Consider the following 23,875-nt stretch of genomic DNA (forward strand, 5'->3'; position numbering starts at 1 on the left):
CAGTAATGGGAACGAAGCACTCTATCAGCATTTCTCCAATCTTTGGCCACTGCGTCCCGAGTTCCTTCAAAGATGCAGAGACTATCTCCAAGCTGATTCTATTGTCTGTAACACAGTGCTTGGCACATAGTAAGTACATAACAAATTTCTCAATTATTAGTTGTGTTGTTAGGAGAGAGCTGATTGAGTGCATTAAAGCCAGTGGCCCAGAGTTTGGTGGGTAGAGGAATGGGCAATCGGGCAGTAATATAACCATTCATAATATTTTATGAGGCTTGAACAATAGTATAGGAATTTAATATCAGCTGTTTCCGACTGGGCGGTTTACCTCCCCCTAAACTCTGACCCCTCCAGGCTCGGCAGGGCTTCCTGGGAATCTTTCCAGTCACTGCAGCCGAAGGCTGCTTACAAAAATGCCTCTAAGTGTAAGTCCAGATGTCTCTCCGTGCATCTGATTTGCTTTCCAAAGAGGCAGCTGGGGTTCGGTCCCTGAAGATACTGAGGATGAGCTGTCAGAATAATTCAGCGAAATGGTGTGATCCGCCTACATGCCTCTAGAGAGGAGGACACCGTCAATGCATCCTTTAGATGTCGGGTAAAGAGGCAAAAAATGGAGGCCAAAGGAGACGTATCTCTTCTAGTTACCTTCTAAAGAGAGAGGGGGATGAAATATTCCAGATGGGGAGCAGAGCTGTCATGCTGGTGCGTGTGTAAGTGTATGAGAGAGAGAGAGAGAGAAAAACTGAGAAGTGAATGCAAACAGTACCTCCTTGGAGTTGGTGAAATCATGTTCTCTCCTATGGGTAACTTTATTCAACCAAAACACAATCTGTTCTTTCTGCAGGGTGGCGGTGAGCCCCTTACGCAGGGATGGGGGTCTGCCTTCAATTGTCAATCCAATCCTCCTGGTGAACTGCTGGCTAGCGGCACAGCGTGAGTGTCTCCAATCGTTATTTGAAAATTTGGGAGGGGGAAGTGTTTTTCTACCTCCCAGGGATGTTGTGTGGAGTAATGAGCATTTATGGACTGTTTAGCCGGGTCTTTATTCTGAGGAAAAAGGTAGGTTTAAAATGTAGTTTGAAAATTGTCATCTCTTTTGGCTGGGAAGAAATCCAGCCCCAAAACAAGAAGGAGTTCAAGGGTTCCATAGAACTCTAGGTTCTTCCACAATATGAGTTTTCCTTATGCATTTTGGGTAGAACACTATTGGAGAATTGGGGGATGTTCTTTTGACAGAGCGTATCCATCCGCAGCTGGAAGGATGGTTGTGTTCCTGTATGCAGTGCTGGTCTAGGTGAGCGTACTTTACCTGGGGTTTGTTGGGAGAATGCTTACTCCTTGTCACCGGACAACTGTTTGTAATGGAAGAGCCAAGGTGAACGAAAGGGAATATGTAAAATGTGGCTTTCCCTTCTCAGTCAAAACTGGTGCCCTAGGTGCCGAAAGAAGGGCTGGAAACTCCTCCGTCGCCCTTTGGTCATCCTCTTGCTGGGAGTTCCCATGTTTCTCCTTAAAACTGGAACCAGAGAGAGTGCGGGCAGCCTCTTTCTGAATTATTACCAGAAACAGCGGGGCCTAGTGGAAATGGCACGGTCCTGGGAGTCAGAGGATCCGGGTTCTAATTCTCACTCTGCTACTTGTCTGTTGGGTGACCTTGGGCAAATCACTTAACTTCTCTATGCTTCAGTTTCCTCATCTGTAAAATGGGGATTAAGACTATGAGCCCCATTTGGGACAGGGATTAGTACAGTGCCTGGCACCCAAGTGCTTAATAAATATCACTATTATTTTCTTTATGGTATTTGTTAAGCACTTATTATGTATCAAGCACCATTCTAACTGCTGGGGTAGTTGCAAATTTATCAGGTTGGATTCAGTCCCTTTCCCACAGGGGACTCACAGTCTAAATTGGAGGGAGAAGGATTTAATCCCTGTTGTACAGATGAAGTAACTGAAGCACAGAGAAATTAAGTGACTTTGCCCAAGGTCACACGGCAAGCAGTTGACAGTCATGATTAGAACCCAGGTCTTCTGATTCCCGGCCTAAGTCCTTTCCACTAATCGTTGCTGGTTCTCTGTAATGGAAGGAATCCTTCTCTGAATGAATCCCAACCAGACTTGCAAAATCCTTCAGCTGTGGGTTTGAGAGGTTTAGTGTTAGGTGCAAAGCTGATGTTTACTTTTTAATGTGCTATCAGAGTAAAAGCTGATGTTTACTTTTTTATGGGTTTTCCGAGTGCAGAGGCCAACAAGCTTCCTTGCTCCCACTGTTCTGACTCTGACTTAGTCTAGAACCACAGACAAGAAAGAATGCACAATCACTCATAGCCGTGAATGACTAAATCATGATTCCATTAATGGTTCACCTGCCACGACACATTACTCAGTGTTGTTTTCCCAGCATGGTTCATGGTTCATACCTTACAGGAGGGATTGCTGAGCTCCTTTATCTGAAACTATTGATTTTCCGTTTTCACTTTTTCCTGTTTTGCTTAGGGAAAGGTGAACCTGATTAATAGTAGAAAATCTCCCCATATTCTCGATAAAAGGTGATACTCTTAGCAAAGTGCTCCTGTTTTATACAATGGGGTATCTTGCTCTCCTTTGACAGTGATTAAGGTATCCAGTTTGTTTTGGAACCACCAAAAAAAAAAAAATTCAAATTACCTATCCATTCAGGTGTCCATCAAGCAATCATGTAATCATTGACAAGACTTCAGGATCTCCCTACCTCTTTAAGAAATTACTTTGTGTGTTCGTTGCCTGCTTGATTGCTGGATTTTATGTAAATTCAAGTACCACTTCATTATGTGGAGGCTTTTAGGAGCTCAAAATTTCACCATCGGTGATATGTGTTTTATCAGACAACTTTTTGTACCTTTTGAAGTATCTCCGAAGGGCAACATGACCAAAGAAAGCTTTGGGAAGGAGGAACACAATGAAATGATCAAGATCCTTTCTGATATTTTTTATCTATATTAGGCATTAGGCTTTGTTTCTTTTGGCCAAAATGATTCCAGCACGCCATCTAATCTCATATACTACGTGAGCTCAGCGTGACCTTCTGATACTTTTTGATCCTTCGTAATTGTGTTTCTCAATGTCAGAGACTTAAAAATGCAGTCGTCTTTTGACTGCAGAAACCCCTGCAGGTGAGGAGACAGTACAGATACCCTCCACTCCCGATGGTGAAAGTTTATCCCCTGACAGGGAAAGGTGGCAGCAACCGTCATCATGGTATTTGTTGAGTGCTTACTATGTGCGAGGCACTGTACTAAGCGCTGGGGTGGATACAAGCCAATAGGGTTGGACATGCCCCCGTCCCACGTGGGGCTCACAATCTCAGTCCCCATTTTACAGATGAGGTAACTGAGGTCCAGAGAAGTAACTTGCCCAAGGTCACACAGCAGATGTGGCGGAGCTGGAATTAGAACCCATGACCTTCTTACTCCCAGGCCTGTGCTCCATCCACTACGCCATGCTGCTTCCTCAACCGATGGGGGACACAAGTTTCTTCTTGATTTGTCTCCTTCCCCTTTCCCTTCTTCCTTACTTCTCTTTCCCCTTCTCTTTCTCGTTCTCCCTGGATTTTTTTTTAATGGTATTTAAGTGCCATCTTTGGTTCCAGAAACTGCTCTGAGCCCTAGGAGAAAATACAAACTAATCAAGTTGGATACAGACCATGTCACACAGTCTTAATCCTCATTTTACAGATGAGATAACTTTGGCACAGAGAAGTGAAGTGACTTGCCCGAGGTCACACAGTAGACAAGCGGTGGAGCTGTGATTGGAACCCAGGTCCTTTTGACTCCCAGGCTTGTGCTGTACCCACTAGGCCACGTTGGAGCCACCCCCCTCAAACGCCAGCCTCTGTGTCTCTTTCTCTCTCTGCACCGCCGGTGATTTGAGTCTCCAGTATTCTGGTCCCATTGAGTGGGAGGACCCTGGAACTCTGCAGCCTTATGCCTGTTGTTGAGTTGCCGGAGGAGGAAAGAAGCACTAGTAAATACCAGAATCGTTAGGGGTCAAAACTTCCCAGTTTTTCTGAATTGGTACCATCCAAAGAGGTTGCAAAATTTTGCCTTTCTCTCCAGAGCAGTTCAGGTAAACTGCTGAATATACCTAAGGCTGCTGTTCAGATCTGCAACGTCTATTTTGTGGGTTTAGCATTGGAAGGTGCGGGGGAGGTGAAACCAAAATAAAAGTCCCTTTTTGGGGTCCTGTCAAGTCCCTGAGTTTGGAGGCTGCGAACTGTAGATGGTGCAATCATTTCTCCCACAGAAACCTGACATTATCAGGACTGCCGTAATTGAGATTGGGAGCTATTTTTAAGCCAGTGTTTACAAAATGATCTGGGGCGGCGGGGGTGGGGATGCTGACAGACTTAGAAGTTAACAGTTTGACTCCAGGAAGCTGTACGGCGTGGCTACACTTGATGTCCGAGTAGGCGAGGCTAAGCGGCTGCCAGTTCAGCGGGTTTCGGTCTTCGGCTTCTTGAGCGGTTGCTGAGGTGTTTCCTGTGGCTCTTACTGACTCTGAAGTTGCTTGGTGAGATTCCTCACCCCAAGGCTCTCTCGGGCTTGAAGGGCGATGTTTCCCACCTCCATTGGCTGGGGTAGGTATTCCTTCCCTGGGACCGCTGTGAAGTGAGGACCTGAAATAACCCACTCCGCTTGTGATCGCCCTGAATTAAATGGTAGAGCAAAGTAATAATGACTGTGGTACCTGTTAAACATTTACTATAGGCCTAGATAGGTGGGCCAGTACTTTTTTTTTAATGGCATCTGACAAGCGCTTACTATGTGCCAAGCACCGTGCTAAGCACTGAGGCGCAGTCTTAATTCCCATTTTACCGATGAGGGAACTGAAGCCCAGAAAAGGGAAGTGAGTTGCCCAGGGTCACGTAGCAGACAAGTACCAGAGCTGTGATTAGGACCCACGTCCTTCTGATTCCCAGGCCCAGGCTCTATCGATTAGGCCACACTGCTTCTCTTGCGAAGACAAAGCCTGAAGTGTGGTTTGGAGATGGGAGAGTTGACAGCCAGTTAGAACTAAGGTAAATTAATTCATTCAATAGTATTTATTGAGCGCTTACTATGTGCAGAGCACTGTACTAAGTGCTTGGAATGTACAATTCGGCAACAGATAGAGACAATCCCTGCCCATTGACGGGCTTGCAGTCTAATCGGGGGAGACAGACAAAAACAGTAGCAATAGAATCAAGGGGATGTACATGTCATTAACAAAATAAATAGGGTAATAAAAATATATACTATATATATACAAATGAGCAGATGAGCACAGTGCTGAGGGGAAGGGAGAGGGGGAGGAGCAGAGGGAAGGGGGCTTAGCTGAGGGGAGGTGAAGGGGGGGCAGAGAGGGAGCAGAGGGAAAAGGGGAAGCTCAGTCTGGGAAGGCCTCTTGGAGGAGGTGAGCTCTCAGTAGGGCTTTGAAGAGGGGAAGAGTTAGTTTGGCGGAGGTGAGGAGGGAGGGCATTCCGGGACAGCGGGAGGACGTGGCCCTGGGGTCGACGGCGGGATAGGCGAGAACGGGGGACGGTGAGGAGGTGGGCGGCAGAGGAGCGGAGCGTGTGGGGTGGGCAGTAGAAAGAGAGAAGGGAGGATAGGTAGGAGGGGGCAAGGTGATGGAGAACCTTGAAGCCTAGAGGTAAAGAGAAAAGTAGAGCTGGGGTGGAGCAGGAGAAGAGAGCAGGCAGTAAGAAAGAGGAACCACAGCTGGTGGAGAGCAAAATGTCCCCCACGTCACTGACCTTATGGTCTGGTTGGTCTGTGGCTTTGGACCAGGCAGGGGCTTTGTTGAGCTTTCTATGAGTGCCTCAGCTGAGAGGTGCCTAGGGGCTCTCTATAGTTGGGTGAGTTTTCATTGCAAGACAGAACTGGCTGAGAAGCTGATGGATTTCTGATAACCTCAGCTAGAAGCCCCAGTGATTTCCATTTGGTGGCTAAGACCCCATGAACACAACTTTAGTTTTACCAGAAATCTTCTTATAAACATCAGAATTTCATAATGGGTTTTCAGGATCTGTATGGTAAATTTAGTTGGATAAACAGCTCCTGACGCTGTGACTAACATTTCTTCTTTCCCCCCGCTCCCTTGATTTTTTTTGTTTTTCCTTTTACAAAGTTGCCCATACTTGAAGACTGACTTTTTCATTTCACGTGAAGCAAATATTACCACTTTAAAGAAGCCTAGGTTGTAGAGAGCAAGGTATAATTAGTAAGACCTGAACAGATTTCCTTTTCCTTCTAATTGGGAGGGCTTACCATTTCGGGATAATACACATTACCTTATTACACAGATCATTTACCAGAAAATGACTGTAAATTTCTCGGTCTTTTCAAATATTGCCGATAGATTAAGCCGATGCTAAAAGAAAAATTGTGCCGACGTCGAATATTACGGATGGTATTGAGTTTAACATCTACAGATGGTTTCTTCTAAGTTGTTTTTATAAATGGAATGCTAATTAGCCGATACATTTTTCAGGAAAAATGAACTCCGCATTTCTGCGCTCTCCATATTGAAGTGATCGGAGCTTTATGCTCTTGACTTTTTCCCTTGAAGAAGCAGTCTCTACTCTGTGGAAGACAAGTCTTCTTGCCAGGTTGGGAGGGGGAACTTCCTCAGGTCTTGGCTTGGGGGACAGTGAGGTTGACAATGGGGTTAGAGAGAATAGCATCTGCCTGGCTTGGGGGAACTGATTAGTGCAGGACACTTTACCAAACACTTGGGGAAGTACAACAGAAGCTCCCTTTCCACTGGGAGCTTGCTATAGTGTGAGGAGCTGAAGGGGCGATAAGTGGGTGAAAGAGAGAAGCAGCGTGGCTCAGTGGGAAGAGCACAGGTTTAGGAGTCAGAGGTCATGGGTTTTAATTCCGGCTCCGCCACCTGTCAGCTGTGTGACTTTTGGCAAGTCATTTCACTTCTTGGTGCCTCAGTTACCTCAACTGTAAAATGGGGATTAAGACTGTGAGCCTCAAGTGGGCCAACCTGATTACCTTGTATCTACCCCAGCGCTTAGAACAGTGCTCGGCACATAGTAGGCACTTAACAAATACCAACATTATTATTATTGTATGTTTTGATGAAAGGCATTGGTGTTGGCACCTCTCATCCACTCATCCATGTGTGTGAACCCACCACACCCAAATGGTAACAGTCCTAAAAGCATCCGGGCAGAGTAATGCAGGCTGTGCCACAGGCCTAAAGGGCCTATATTTTCATGGTATTTAGGTTTTTACTGTGTGCCAGGCACTGTACTAAGCTCAGGGATAGATATAAGCTAATCATGTGGGGCTCATAGTCTTAATTCCCATTTTACAGCTGAGGAAACTGCCGCTTGTCTGCAGTGTGACCTTGGGCAAGTCACTTAGCTTCTCTGTGTCTTAGAGCTGGGATTAGAACCCAGGCCCTTTGACTCGCATACCCATGCTTTAACCGTTAGGCCACGCTGCCTAGTCCCAGCTTTGTCCCAAAGCAATTCTCAGATTGCTCCCTAGAGATGGCTGGGGTCCATAGCCTAGAAACTGGGGTTCTGGGGAATTTTTCTTCAGCCACACCCTCTCCCCCTCATTACCCCCCCCCCCACTGGAGGGGGATGGATGGCAGGTGGGCTAGGCTGGGCCCTGACCATCATCAACACCTCCCGATCTGGGACGAGGACAGTTTTCTGTGGCCCGGGAGCAGTACCAAACTCCAACACATCCTGAGAAGGAGGTGAACACTCAAGTGACCCCCTCCAGGCCCCTCCTAAAACTCGAGGGTTTGGGAGACACCAGAGTAATCTGAAACCAATTCTGGGTCTCAATGGAGAATTGATTTTTGGATCCAAAATTGTAGTTCTCTTTTCACAATTTAGAGATGGAATGTCTCAAGTAGGGTGGCCAACCGTCATACGGTTTTCGGCTGGCTTGTACCCTGTCCCGGTACCGGTGTATGTGGCAAGGGGCGTTGGACGTTTTTGATCATCCTAATGCCAAGTCAGTAGTCGAAGGCCTAAGAGGTGTACGTGGGCCTCTACAGCCGTCGGTTCACAGTCTTCGTCGAGTCTCGTTCTCGTCTCTCCCACTGCCGACTTCTTGCTCACATCCGACAGACCACGGCTCTCCCCATCTTCAGAGTCCTTCTGAAATCCCACCTCTTCCGGGAGGCTTTCCCCACTTCATTTCTAATCTCCATTTCAGCACTCCTGCACCAATTAACCTCTTGAGTACTCACAACCCCAAACTCTATTACTTCCTTTTGCCTGTAATTTAGGGTCTCTCTCCTCTGCTAGAATGTAAGCTTTTTGAGGGCCGGGATGTGTCTACCAAGATTGTTCTCTCTCAAGCTCTTAGTGCAAGTGCTCTGCACACAGCGTTGAGTAAATATCATTGATTTGAACTAAGAGGGTGTTCTTTTCTGAGGAGATCCTGGGACACATCCGATCATTTGGCAAATTTCTCAGCAGCTGCTCACCATCCTCCTTCCAATAGTTATTTACAAAATTGCACTACTTAGCTATTTGTCTCTTCCCCAATCCTGGAAGTACATTTATTTATGTTTGTTCTGAATTCTGTGGTAAGTTTATGAGAGATGTTGCTCAAGTGTTCGTTCAACATTTGTCAGTGTGACGTCTCTGGAAAAAAAAAGCTTCTTATATAGCAAAGTCTGAGGGTATCACCATTCTCTTGATTAACTTCTTGCTGTCCTTTAGCATAAGGCACAACCACAGGGCAACTCTTTGGAAATTCAAGAGTAACAGCAAACCTGCCAGCCCCTGGAAATGAGGGGCTGCCATTCATTGTCGTCCGGCTCTGGAAAGATTCCGGGCTTGGGATTTAATCAGGGCCGGTACGGTTGATGGTTTGGGCATTTGATCAGCAGCTAGCTGGGGCTGATTCCCACTCAATCTCAGGATTTCTCCTGCTTGAAGATTCAGGCCTCTCACAACCCTGGGCTCGGAAAGATGGCGGGTTCAGGTCTCCTCTTAGTAGTAGTAGAAGCTCAGCAATTACTATTGAATGAGTAAATGGAGTCCCATTAAGAGCTCTAGAGCTGGATGTTTTATAGCGTATAATCTCTTTCCATTTTTTAAACTGCTCTCAGGCTGCCTTTTATTCTTTTAAGATTACCGTGATTATATGATGAGAAGACTACCTTTTTTCTTCACAAATTGAATCTTCTCTGGTGTCTTTTGCATGTGGAGTGAATTTTACTTTTTTAGCTCTTTGTTTTAATGAATGCTATTTTATAACAAAAGAGTAGAGTTGATTAAATTAACCGGGAGAAGCCTGAGCTGTGCAAATGACAAAAGGGCTTGGAACCCCCTGTGCCCCACACGTAAATAGTGGACAGGTTAACTTGATCCTACCCTCTCATCAGTTATTGAGCTGCAGAAACTGCCAGTCATTGCCGGGGGAAGGGAGAAGGAAGAATCCCACAACAAATCCCACCTTGCTGGGGTGAGGGTGTCAGGGGAGCAGCAGGTGAGATAAAATCAATCCATCTTTCTCTCGGTGCTGAAGCCAAGGAGAGCTTGACTTGAGGACTCCCTCTACTCACCCTGACTTTCCCATCACTGTAGACAGCACCACCAACCTTCTGTCTCCCAAGCCCGTTACCTTGGCATTATCCTTGACCCTTCTCTCTCTCTCTCATTTACCCACATATTCAATCTATCGCTAAATCCCGTCAGTTCAATTCACAACATTGCAAACATGCATCCTTTCCTCTCCATCCAAACTGCTATCACGTTAATCTAAGCACTTATCATGCCTTGATTACTCTATCAGCCTCCTTGCTGTTCTCCCTGATTTCTCTCTCTCCCTACACCAGTCCGTACCTCACTCTGCTGCCCGGAGAATTTTTCTTTACAAAAACATTCAGTCTGTGTTTCTCCACTCCTCAAGAACATCCAGTGGTTGCCCGTCCACCTCTGCTTCAAACAGAAACTCCTTATCATTGGCTTTAAAGCACTCATTCAACTTGCCCCTTCCTATCTCACCTCGCTACTCTTCTACTGCAACCCAGCTCTACCTCTCGCCCATGTCCTGCCTGTGGCCACTCCCACCACCCTTCACAGTCTTGTTGAAGACACTTCTCCTCTAAGAGGCCTTCCCTGGCTAAGCCCTTATTTCCTCTTCTCCCTTTTCCTTCTGCATCACCTGATTTGCTCCCTTTATTCACCCTCCCCACAAGGCCTTATGTACATATCTGTAATTTATTTATATATTAATGTTTGTCTCCCCCCAGACTGTAAGCTCAGTGTGAACAATGAATTTATGTTGTTGTACCCTCCCAAGCGCTTAGTACAGTGCTCTGCACACAGTAAGCACTCAATAAATGTGATTGATTAATAAAATCATTTCATCTTCCTCTGAGCTGAAGCCAAGGGGTGCTTGATTCTAGATAGTAGAAGTGGCATTTGAGTGCCTACTTGCTGTGGTGCCCTGTCTTAGGGGCTTGGGAAGTACAGAATAATAAAATGACATGTTCCCTGCCTACACAGAGCTTACACGCCAGCACTCCTAAAAATATTTACAACTAGAGGAGTCGTTTTTGTTAATTCTCACTCCCTTCCTACCTCAGTTGCAGACTCAACAGATGCTGAGCAGAAGGGCTAAAATTAGTCTTCCAGCTAGGTTATAGAGTCCCTGGAGGCAGGGATAATGTCTGCTAACTCCATTCGTTGTCGTATTTATTGAGCGCTTACTGTGAGCAGAGCACTGTACTAAGCGATTGGGAGAGTCCAATATACAACAGACACATTCCCTGCCTACAATGAGCTTACAATCTAGAGGGGGAGACTGACATTAATATAAAGAAATAAATTACAGATGTGTACATCAGTGCTGTGGGGCTGGGAGGGGGAATGAATAAAGGGAGCAAGTCAGGGCGATGCAGAAAGGAGTGGGAGAAGAGGAAAGGAAGGCTTAGCCAGGGAAGGCTTTTTGGAGGAGATGTGCCTTCAATAAATAGGGCTTTGAAGTGGGGAGAGTAATTGTCTATTGTACCCCTCCAAGAGCTTTGGACGGTATTCTGCACACAGAAGATGCTGAATTCATTCAATAGTATTTATTGAGCGCTTCTATATGCAGAGTACGGTATTAAGCGCTTGAAATGTACAATTCAGCAACAGATAGAGACAATCCCTGCCCAATGATGGGCTCACAGTCTAATAAAAACTTGTGGTTGATCATTTGATATTGGAGATAGGGAGAGGGGGAACAGAGCTCGAGGAGAGTGGGGCGGCTGAAAGGAATCCTTACCTCACCAGTCACGGATCAGCCTCAGCCCTGATCCCGGCTGGGGTTCTGTGTCAGAACTGCCCTTCGGCTGGGCTCCCGCGGTGCAGGTCTCAGCCAGCCAGCACTCCAAGCACATCCATTTTTCACGCATCCTTCCATCCCATCAGTCAGTTCCCAGGGGCTCCTCTGTTAATGAACAAGCAGGGGTCGAAAATATCGCTGTGTTAAAGTAATTGAATCCAAGAAGCGTGTTTCCAGTGACAAACACTTGATCGATGCCTGGAGGAAACGGTGGAGCCTAAAGGTCCCGATCCGAGAGACTGGAATCTATTCTGTTTCATCTCTCTTCACCTTTGGAGAAGAACACTTCTTGGAACTTTAACCCTCCCCAGACTCTTCCTTGAGTCAGCAGGGACAGTTAACTCTCTCTGAAATTTCCTTGCTTTGGAAATTCACAACAGAAAAGCAGATGTGTGAATTTTGAGACAGAAGAAATGAGCTACTTAAAGGGCAGCCCTGGGTTGCATTAGAAAATGTTTCCGTAGCTTAAAGAGGAGCTGACGGAAGGGTCTGTGAGAGAAGAGCATGAGAGTCAGGAGATTCTAATCCCCGCTCCGCCACTGGCCCACTGTGTGATCTTGGGCAAGTTATTGAACCTCTCTGTGCTTGTGGCCTCGTTCTGTAAGGTGAGGATAAAATATCTTCTCCCACGTGGACAGGGAATATGCTTCTCCTGGCGTAAGGGGTACAGCGCATATACCCTCATTAAGTAGTCAAAAAATACCATTGCTAACTGGTTCGAAAAGGGTGAGTTGGTTATTTACATGCTTATGCCAATGCGGTTGTGAAATTTTCCAGGGCAACTGTGATTTTTACCCTCAGTTCCATCTTTTGTCCCTAACTTAATAATGCTTAATTGCAATGGGTCCAATTCTTCCAGTGCCTGGTTGTTGATCAGATCCTTCTAAGGGACTGTTAAGTCCATTGCTGCCGTATATACTGCGATGCCCTCAGTGATCCCCTGTGATTGAAAAGGGTTAAGGTTTCTCCTAAAGAACCCAACTTCCTACCAGGTGTTCTATTACCCCCTAGGAAAATTAGCCTGAACACCATTAGACTAAGTGATTCTATCTGAATTCAGATTACTGGTAATATGTATTTTGCTCCCGCTTTTCCATAGCCTCAAATGTTTTTCTATATTCGGCCACTCTGAAGGCAACACGCATTTTGATTATCGAGGAAGTTCCTTCAGTTCTTGTACAATTCCTCGTTGTCATAGCAACCAGATTTTTTTTTCCCCCTCCTACCTCTCCCCTGCCATCCTTTCTGGACTTATTGGATCATTTTTGGATTTGCATTTCACTGCTCAGTCATTGAGAAATCCTGGCAGATTTATTTTTCCAGACTATGCTGGTAGGGCCTGTTTGTACGTAAGACGCGTCTGCCTTTCTGTTCTCAATGAAGACACACTGAATTCTGAAGCTGGAAACAGCCCCCCATTCAAGCACACAGAGAAATGCAAAGGGAACTGTGTTAGTGATAATGATAATCCTCTAATCTGTGAGCTCATTGTGGGGGGCATTGTCACTCTTTATTGCTGCATTGGACTTTCCCAAGCACTTAGTACAGTGCTCTGCACATAGTAAGAGCTTAATAAATACGATTGAATAAAGGAATAATAACTGCGATATTTGTTAAACACTTACTATGTGTCAAACCCCGCGATAGGTACAAGATCGTCAGGTTCCACAAGGGGCTCACAGTTTAAGTAGGAGGAAGGATTCCTCTAAATTGGTGCATTGCTGGAAAACTGGGGCTGGAAGTAGCTGGGGAGGAATTCACCCTTATTTTTTTTCCTCTCTAATGGGCTTAGGATTCATTCCTAGCATAAGAAAATTATCTAATAGCATTTCTCAAGCAAGGTGGTCCTTTGGAGGAAGGGAGCTGAAAGACAGAACTCCAAATTCCTTTTTGCCTTCTGTGGGGAGAAATTCCTTGCATATAACTGGGTAAGATGTTTCCAGGTCTTTTCCCCACACCCAGGCTTTCCAAAAAGGAACAGCATGGCCTAGTGGATAGAGCATAGGCCTGGGAGTCAGAAGGACCTGGGTATTAATCCTGACTCTGCCACTTGTCTGCCGAGTGACCTTGGACAAGTCACTTAAATTACTCAATCATATTTATTGAATGCTTACTGTGTGTAGAGCACTATAGTAAGCTCTTGGGAGAGAACACTATTACAGTCACATTCCCTGTCCACAACGAGCTCACGGTCTAGACTTCACTTCTCTGTGACTCAGTTGCCTCATCTGTAAAATGGGGATTAAGGCTGTGAGCACTTTGTGGGGCATGGGCTGTGCCCAACCTGATTAGTTTGTATTTACCACAGTGGTTAGTACAGTACCCGGCACATAGTAAGCACCTAACAGATGCCATGAGGGTACAGGTGGGATGTGGAAGTTTGGATGGCCAACTCCAGAAGGGGCCCGATGGCTCTAGACTGTAAGTTCGTTGTGGGCGGGGAATGTGTCTGTTTATTGTTGTACTGTACTCTCCCAAACGCTTAGTATAGTGCTTTGCACCCAGTAAGCACTCAGTAAAGATGATCGAATGAATGAATACAGAGGTCTAGTCTTCCGTTTGGCCCGTTGGGCGTCTGCGGACGGCTTTCAGGCTTCGAAGTAAGCAAACACCGGCCTGATCCACAAATGCACATTTTGCTGTGATTGGCCCAGACTCCTCCAGGCAGACAAACAGAGAATGGTTGGAGAAAAGCATCTTCGGAGCACGAGCCAAATATGCACCGCCACTTGTTTTCCCCTCCTCGCCCATCCAGGCAAGGAGCCATTTCCCTCCCAAGAGTCCAGGGAAGATGATCGTCTGAGAGCCCCAGACTAGGGGTCAGAGGAAACCCAGGCCGAGTTCCACACGAAGTCATAACCCTGAAAGTGCTGATCGAATTAGACTCTCTGCCATTGGTGGGAAGTTCCAGCTTGTCTGTGGACATAATCCTTCCTGGCATAGCTGTAGTGAACAGAAGGGAGCGGAGAAGACCTAGGGTTGGCGCCAATCTGTGTTTCCATCTGGAAGTGGGTGGCCTCCGTGATGATCACATGGCAGATGAAAGAGAAATCCATGGAGACCGTTTCCTTTTTCTAAGTATACTAGGCAGACGTCTCTCCACTTGGGAGCTCCAGATTAAATAAAAAGAACGCACAGATGGACTTTTGGAGGGCGGAAAAAATCAATCCAAAATATTTGTAAATAAAACAGCAAAGGCTAGAGGTTTTAGGCCCCTTAAAAAACCAAAAGTGTAGATGCGAAACTTTCGGAAGCCAGAGAGACTTGCGTGCTTAGAGATTTGATCTTTTTGAAGCTGCTAGTTCTCAGTAATTCATTTCTCTCTAATAGCTTTGTTTATCTGGAATCTCTTCATCCAAATCCACTCTGGGCCCTCAATCCCCCTCTCGGTAATGAGTTGTTCATCAGAGGTGGCGGTGGTGGTATTACATTGCCCCAGTGGTTTCGTGTGTGCCTGGATCCATGAGCGCGCCTGGAGCTATATGTGCAACATTTGAAGAATCGGGTTTGTGCACAACTAAGACGGATAGTTATTTGCACAAAACAGTGAGCTCTTTCGACTCCCAGCTCATTTACAGAGAGCAGCGGCATGGCTTAGTGGAGAGAGCACTGACCTGGGAGTCAGAAGGACCAATGTTCTAATCCCGGCTCTGCCACGTGTCTGGGCGACCTCGGGCGAGTCACTTCACTTCTCTGGGTTTCAGTTACCTCATCTGTAAAATGGGGATGAAGAGGGTGAGGCCCATGTGGGAAAGCAACTGTGTCCAACCTGATTTACCTTCTATCTACCCTAGTGCTTGGCACATAATAAGCACTTAACAGATACCCTTATTTACAGGGACTGTGCATTTATGTGGACTGTGTGTGGGAACGTGACAGCTGCTTGTCTGTTTCCCCAAAAGCCCAGAGATGATTTTTATGGGGCAGATTTGTTGTGCTCTGTGAGGGACTTTTTTTTTTTTTTAATCTTATTTAAGCGCTTACTATGTGCTGGGATAGATACAAGCTAATTGGAGGTTGGACACAGGACATGCCCTACATGGAGCTCACAGTCTTAATCCCCATTTTACAGATGAGGTAACTGAGGCACAGAGAAGTGAAGTGACTTGCCCAAGGTTACACAACAGGCAAGTAGTGGAACAGGATTAGAACCCGAGGCCTTCAGCCTCCCAGGCCCATGCTGTATTTACTAGGTCATTCATTCATTCACTTGTATTTACTGAGTGCTTACCATGTGAAAAGCACTGTACTAAGTGATTGGGAGAGGACAGTACAACAGCGGGACATTTTCCCTGTCCTACAAGGAGCTAACAGTCTAGAGGTCATGGCATTTCTATCCTGTTAAACTGATCTACTCCTGGAGTTAACTGCAATTTTATACATCCGGGGGATGGCGATCATCCTAATACACTGAGAACCACCTAATGAAGGCATCAGACTTGCACTGCAGGCTTGTAGCCTTTAGACATGCATAAAAAGAGAAAAATGCTTAATTAATCTCTTTATGCTGCGGCTTAGAAACTTTTGGCCACTGAAAGCATCAAAAGAAAGATAGGTCCTGACTTCCTTGGAGTTTCCGGTAGAAAGCTGATGATCTGAATATGTTTTCCCACATAGCCTGTTATCTGAATCGAAGCTATTTTAGATGATCGGGGAAAAAAAATTTGGATTATCAAACATAATTGGACATGGGCCCGTTTTTGATAGACAAGCCTAATTTTGTTCAGTTCTCTGAACTTTTAATGATCTGAATCACCCTCAATCCCAAATTAGTTCAGATAATTGGCTCTCTGTGGCATTAGCTAAATTAGTCCAGTATTATTTGACATAAACTATGTGTCTGCAAATGAACGGAAAAGGTCCCTTTCAGAAGATAGTCCACTCTAATGCTAGCATTTGCTGGATGCCAAGGCGTTTGGGATGGTAGAAACAAGATATAAATTGAAGAAAGTCCCTACCCACAGCTAAAGCCTCATTTTCCCCTTTTCCCTCTGCTCCTCCACCTCTCCCTTCCCATCCCCACAGCACTGTACTCGTCCGCTCAACTGTATATATTTTCGTTACCCTATTTATTTTGTTAATGAATTGTACATCGCCTTGATTCTATTTAGTTGCCATTGTTTTTACGAGATGTTCTTCCTCTTGACGCTGTTTAGTGCCATTGTTCTCGTCTGTCCGTCTCCCCCGATTAGACTGTAAGCCCGTCAAACGGCAGGGACTGTCTCTATCTGTTGCCGACTTGTTCATCCCAAGCGCTTAGTACAGTGCTCTGCACATAGTAAGCGCTCAATAAATACTATTGAATGAAAGTCCCTACACCTTATATTTGAGAAAGGAAGATAAAGCCCAAAATAAGAAATAAGCCTCAAAGGTAATTTACAGATGAGGGAACTGAGGCACAGAGAAGTAAAGTCATTTACCCAAGGTCACACAGCAGACAAGTGGTGGAGCTGAGATTAGAAGCCAGGCCCTTCTGTCTCCCAGGCCCATGCTCTATGCTCTAGGCCACGTTGCTTCTCGTGTTCTAACCATTATGAAGATTCTGGGCTCCTGGCTTCATCCACCCACCTCTCCAGTGTGGGGCTAAGCGTGGCGTGGGCCTGGGGAAAATAGGATTTGGGCATTTCATTGGTGATGGCTTCTGGCCTCTTCCCCTCCCTCCACAAACCATCTAGCTCCAAGGAGGAGACCCTGGTTTGGACTTCTTACCCTACCCTCCATCTGTAGTGTGTTCCTGTTATCACTCTAGGCATGGAGAAGCTTTTTTTTTTTTTGGACTATAAAAGTGTGTTCAGTGGTAACCCTTAACGCCTTGTTATGAACATGTAAAAATGATCCCCCTCGAAACTGGAAGTCATAATGTGGTAGAAAGTTGATGATGTAAGCTTGCTGGGAGAGTGCTGGTTCAAATAATCGTGAGTTAAGAAAATCAAACCCATTGGGGTTTGGCTATTCAGGTACATGACCAATTTGGTTTTAATCCCAGCTTTTTCCCGGCTATTCAGTTTAGCCTCTAGCTTGGACTTGGAGAATAATTTGTGGAGCAATGATCACTTAGCTAGGTGGACCTTCTCTTAGACTTGGAAAAGGTCACCATCCCTTCATTCTTTGTTCCATTTTTAGCCAAGTTTTTTTGAGGTCTGGTGCCATTTGAAGTAGGAATGGATACCAGTTTCCCCCGATGGCTACTGCACCACCTAAGGAGGAGGTTACAATAATAATGGTATTTGTTAAGGGCTTATTATGTGCCAAGCATTGTACTGTTCTGAGTTGACCAACAACTCATCACACGTTGATTCAACTTAATTTCACATAACATCGCAGTCCCTCTAGACTGCGAACTCATCGTGGGTAGAGAATGTGTCTGTTTACTGTTAGATTGTACTCTCCCAAGCACTTAGTACAGTGCACTGCACACAATAAATGCTCAGTAAATATAATTGGAAACAATAACAGAGTAAATCAGTCAATGGTATTTATTGAGCACTTAGTTTGTGCAGAGCACTGTACGAAGCGCTAGGGAGAGTACAACGTTACAGTTATAGACACGTTCCCAGTCCGCAACGAGCTTACGGTCTAGAGAGAGAGGCGAACGTTAATATAAACGAATAACAGATATATATATCTGTTATTCGTTTATATATATATATATATATATAGTGCTGTGGGGCTGACGGTGGGGTAAATAAGTGTTCAAAGGGTACGGAACGGATCCAAGTGCGTAGGTGATACAGAAGGGAATGGGAGTAAATAGCCGAATCGAAACCATCCTAGTCACTTGGTTTCCTCAACCCCTTTGGCCCTTGTCTGGCTGTTGGTGACTGATTTAACATCTGTATATTCACCATTTATTGGGTCCTTGCTTCCCCCATTAGACTGTAAGCTCTTTGAGGACCAGGATCATGCCTTTTAAACTTCATCTGTGTGTACTGAGCCTAGCACCGTGCTCAATTAATTCAGTTGTTGGTAATGAAAGTGATGTATACAATGGCTTCTGTGTTCCCTAGCTGGGTCGTGGCTGCTTTGGATGTGGGCCTGTGGGTGGGGCTAAATGTGACATGGGATGGTGACTGGTTCATCATATTGGCTCATGGCTTAGTGGCTACAGCATGTGCCTGGAAGTCAGAAGGACCTGGGTTCTAATCCTGGCTCTGCCACACGTCTGCTGTGTGACCTTGGGCAAGTCACTTTACTTCTCTGAGCCTCAGTTACCGCCTCTGTAAAATGGGGATTAAGACTGTGAGCCCTGTGTGGAACGGGGACTCTGTCCAACTCAAGATCACAAGATGTCTACCCCGGCGCTTAGAACAGTCCTTGCACATAGTAAGTACTTAACATTTACCATTATTATTATTTCCTAAGGAATCTTTGAATTCCAATTGCTTTATCTGCTCAGTCCCTTCCCAGAGTGCATTTGGCTTCCTTCGGTCTGGGAAAGGGAGGTAGGGAAAGGTAGGCATTCTTTCTAAAAGACACTCTCAAACCTTCAGGGCGGTTGGCCTTTGGAAACAGAAATCATGTGATGCCAAGTGACCCCCTCACTCCTGGTTATGAGGATTTTTCCAGAGGGCCGTGTCTGCTGGACGTCGGGCGATATATCTAGACCGTACAGAGTGAAGTTTGAACAGAATCGAAAGGAGTGTACGGAAGAGGAATGGGGAAATGAAAATAATGTCGACGGAAAAGATGCGATGGAAACCCTCCCGCTATAATGCCATTGAAGGAAATGAGAAGGGAGAAGCATTGATTTTTCAGAGGGTAAAAGAACTTCACTATTTTCCAGGTATCCTGACTTGTGTTCTAATGTCTGTGTTTAGTAAATTGATTCCATTAATATCAAGCCAGTGACCTGTCTAGCCAGTGACTTCTGTTACAAATGTTCTGCATTGGCTGTATTTGTCAAGACCAATAGCTATTCACCGGTAGGTTAGTTTGCATCCCACTGCCTAACGGGGAGGGTTAGTTACTATGGATATCGGCACCCAATTATTCAACTAAATGGCTTCGTGAATCTCGTGACAGATGTGCAGCAGATTCCTGCTCCACCATTTATTGCAGCTCATTTTAAACCGCTTGAAGCAGTGGGGACATGTGGAAAGATGCAGGAGTTCTCTAGGGTGTGGTATTTCAAGGGAGACTGCAAAGCTGAGAGCAACGCAGTACCGTGTTAGTGGAAAGAATGCGGACTTGGGATTCGGAGGACCTGGGTTCTGATCCCAGCTCTGTCACCTGCCTGCTATGTGACCTTGGGCAAGTCATTTAATTTCTCTAGGCCTCAGTGTCCCCATCTGTAAAGCAGGGATTCAATACCCATCCTGCCTCCCCACCCCCTTAGACTATGTGGGACAGGGACTGCGTCTCACCTGATTATCTTATATCTAGTCAGTCGTATTTATTGAGCGCTTACTGTGTGCAGAGCACCGTACTAAGCACTTGGGAGAGGACAATACGACGACAGACAGACACATTCCCTATCTACCCCCAACGCTTAGTATGGCGCTTGGTGCCTAGAAAGGGCTAACAGTATCATTTTAAAAAAAGAAAAGAGCCACGTGCCGCTCTCTGTTCCCCCTCTCATCAGCTAGAATGGCATATTCCGGGGAGTGAAGAGTCGATCCCCAGAGGTATAGGGGTCTCTGTTTCCATGGTGTTCTGCCCCATTGATTGACCCCGGCTTCCAGACTCCCTGTTGAGGAAGGGTCTGGTGGTGGAGGGCGGGTGGCAGGGTGACATCAGAGGGCCCTTTGGAGTTGGCTGCAGGAGAAGAGGAGTTGGCTCCAAGCTCTGCAACGGTTTCTGTCCTTGGATCCTGCGGTCAGGAGGGTGGGCAGCTGGTTCAGAACACTGGAACCATTGAGTAGCAGCGAGGCCTAGTGGACAGAGCACGGGCCTGGGAGTCAGAAGGACCTGACTTGTCCGCTGTGTGATCTCGGGTAAGTCACTTCCCGTCCCGGTGCTTCGGTTTCCTCATCTGTAAAATGGGGATTAAGATTGAGAGGCCCACATGGGGCCCACAGTTCAAAGGCACATCCCTAGCTATTAGGATGAATTTCAAGGAGGATAATTCTAACTATGTCACTGCCAAATCAGAGTACCCACTCAGATGGATTGTGATTTTTGAGCCAGGACTATGTTATTTGTTGTAAGGGACCGAGCGATAGAAAAAATGGAGAACATTCATGTTACGATAATTTGGGTGATGTATTGGTCTGAAATAATAATAACGGTATTTCATCTGGAAAATTGGAATTAAGACTGTGAGCCTCATGTGGGACCGGGACTGCATCCACCTGATGAACTTGTACCTACCTCAGTGCCTAGAACAGTGATTGACACATAGTAGGCACTTAAGTACAATAATTACTATGCCTACCGTGTGCCAGGCCCTGTAATCAGCGGCTGAGGTAGAGACAAGATAATCAGATAGGATTATTTAATATATATTTATATTAATGTCTGTCTCCCTCTCTAGACTGTAAACTCGTTGTGGGCAGGGAATGTGTCAGTTTATTATTATATCGTGCTCTCCCAGGCACTTAGTACAGCACTTTGCACACAGTAAGAGTTCACTAAATATGACTGTATGAATAGGAAACAGTCTCTGTCCCACGTGGCTCCCAGACTAAGGGGGAGGGAGAACATCGAATCCACAGAGCTCTGGGTCATTGGGGCAGTTTCGTGCAAAATGTCTGATGGGCGAATCTCCCTGGAGACTTCGCAGAGGGTCATAATCCATCATTATAAGTGGCCGTGTCACAGCAGGGGATCGGTGCCAGCCATGATGTCAGCAGCCGCCTCTTCATTTTTCTTCTTTCAGACGTACGGGGCGTGTGCTAGAAGAGGGTTCCCTGGTTTGCGGTCACCGGGGCAGAATGTCACCTTACTTCCCCGCCGAGAGGGTTATTGATGGCAGACCTCTGCGCGCTGCACTTATGAGAAGTTAAATGATTTAAAAAAAAAAGATGGGGCACAATGGCCTCAAGGGGAAGGGAGATGAATTCTGACTTAGAACTTCAGTTCCGCAGGAAATTGTGATGCCATTTCGGGGAGCTGAAAGGGAGGGAGAGCGGATCTAGGGTGGGGGGTTGGGGAGTTCAGGAGAACGGTGAAGGCATCACTGCGGGCTATCAGCAGCGGCGGGAGGGCCGGGACTTGGCCGAAATGAAAGTCCCGGAGGTTTTTTACTCCGTATCTTCCCGAGTTAAATGCAAGGAATGATGCTAAACTAATGTGGAGAGGTATAATGTGAGTTAACAAAATTAATGATTGCAGAGCATACTGTATACATGCTAAGCAGGATGTGTTTATGGAGACATAACTGCTTAATACATAATTAAGCACATAAGCTTCTGTTCAGTTTCTCTAAAATGGTGCACCAAAACACACCTACGCAGGCAGAAGACTAGCCTGCCGTATATTGAATTTAAATCTCTGTGCATCATAAACACGAGCAATGAATCATTAAGATAACTCTTTGTGCTGCTTCTGCTGACACCTTCGCTGATTAAAAATGAAACCTCCATGGAGAAATATTTGACATTTCTTCCTTTGGAGAATTATCTTCCAAAGTCCTGATAATTACAAATGCTGTAATTAGACTTAATATAGATGCTTGCTGTGGGTAATTCTTAATGAGACTGTTCTAGGTGCCAAATAAAGAAGGGGCATTTTTCCTGTTACTATCATGTAATTTTTCTCTGACTGGAGAGATTAACGATAACCCTTACTGCCTCATAGGAAACCTCAGCCTCATACTTACACCTGCCAACTCTGCTGTATTGTGCTCTCCCAAATGCTTAGTACGGTGCTCTGCACAGGGTAAGTGCTCAGTAAGCACCACTGATTGATCAGGCTCTTGATACGTTGCCAGAGTATCCAGACTTATGCAGTGGCTTCCAGACCTAAGGACTGAAGGCTATGAATCAACTATTCTTTTCCCTCAAGTGTCCCCATTTTGGGACGCAAACAAAACTTCATCCTTTGTGCTAGAATTTTTGTTTTTTCTCCTTCATTTCTCTTTTTACATTTTTGTTTTTCCGTCATCTTCTGCTTTAACGCACAAACCTTTGATATTAAGTTTACCAGTAACTGTGTTCCAACGGCACGAGTTGCTAGCTTTATTGCAATTTATTACTGTTGCTATTATTTACCGACTAATATTTGCCCACTGATATTAAATCTCTTCCACTGAATGCACTTGAGGTGTATGCACATAAAATCCTAAATGAGTTATTTGAACTTAAATTGTTGCTTTGAATTTCTCTTTCGTTTATGATGTCAGTCTAAGGCAACGTCTGTATATTCCCGGCTCCACCACTTGTCTGCTCTGTGGTCTTGGGCAAGTCACCTAACTTCTCTGTGCCGGTTACCTCATCTGTAAAATGGGGATTAAGACTGTGAGCCCCACATGGGACAACTTGGTTACCTTGTATGTACCTCAGTGCTTGTTTGGCACATAGTCAGCACTTAAATACCATCTTCTATTCTCTCCTATTCTACATTAAAATCGATGTTTGGCAAATTGACTTTCAAATTGGGAAAAATACCTGTCAATCCTGAAGGTTGATAAACATCGAAAACCCTTGGATGGAACAGATGCTGTGCTTTCTCTTCTCCGCACCACCTGCTCTGTCCTGCTTCCAAAATGAGGCCCTCCATCACCTCTTGCTCTTCTCCCTGTCAACGCTGGAAAGCCCAATATCATTTTGCTTCTCTATAAAAATGATTATTTAGGGAACCGGCAACTTTTGGGGCCAGAAATGGAATTTCCTGAGCTTCTCTGCCTGTTTGAATCCCGGTTTTAGTGTTTGTGCCGGTCTTGAGGCAATCACTCACCAAGACACTTTTGGCTTTAGCAATCCCCTAGGATGGGAGGGGATGTCGCCGGGTTAGGGACACCAGGATAACTGGGCCCCAAAAGGGATTGAGTTGGAGTTGATCTAAGGCTAGTGAAATAGTCTCTGACCCACGGATCAGCGCGGCCTATTGGAAAGAGGACAGGGCTGCGAATAGGCAGACAAGGGGTCTCACCTGTCAAGCAGTGTGGTTTAGTGGAAAGAGCACAGGCCTAGGAGTCAGATGTCAAGTGCTTAGTACAGTACTCGGCACACAGTAAGTGTTCAGATACGATTGAATGAAAGAATGCATGTTCTGGGTTCTAACCCTAGCTTGGCCACTTCCATGCTGGTTGACTTTGGGTAAGTCACTTAATTGTTCTGTACCTCAGTTTCCACATCTGAAAAATGGGGTTTAAATAACTGTTCTCCTTCCCCCGTGACCATAAGTCCTTGTGTGGGAAAGGGCCTACGTCTGCCTCGATTAACTTGCATCTACCTCAGCAATTAGTGCTGTGCTTGGCACATGGTGAGCACTGTTTTCTCGTCTGTCTCCCCCTTCTAGACTGCGAGCCCGGTGTTGGGTAGGGATTGTCTCTGTTGCCGAATTGTACTTTCCATTCATTCAATCATATTTATTGAGCACTTCCTGTGTGCAGAGCACTGTGCTAAGCGCTTGGAATTGTACTTTCCAAGCGCTTAGTACAGTGC

At 45.7% G+C, this 23,875-nt stretch overlaps 1 long non-coding RNA gene across 1 annotated transcript in view; it reads left to right on the forward strand.

Moving 5' to 3' along the window:
• The first annotated feature begins 847 nt into the window (after positions 1–847).
• The window catches only part of LOC120638820, a 273,112-nt gene continuing 250,084 nt past the window's right edge, over positions 848–23,875 (forward strand). Inside the window, exon 1 of the long non-coding RNA XR_005660799.1 lies at positions 848–933. This is a non-coding gene — a long non-coding RNA (uncharacterized LOC120638820). The remainder of the gene's footprint in view (positions 934–23,875) is intronic.

Source organism: Ornithorhynchus anatinus, chromosome 14, assembly GCF_004115215.2.
Source record: "Ornithorhynchus anatinus isolate Pmale09 chromosome 14, mOrnAna1.pri.v4, whole genome shotgun sequence".
In the NCBI taxonomy this organism is placed as follows: domain Eukaryota; kingdom Metazoa; phylum Chordata; class Mammalia; order Monotremata; family Ornithorhynchidae; genus Ornithorhynchus; species Ornithorhynchus anatinus.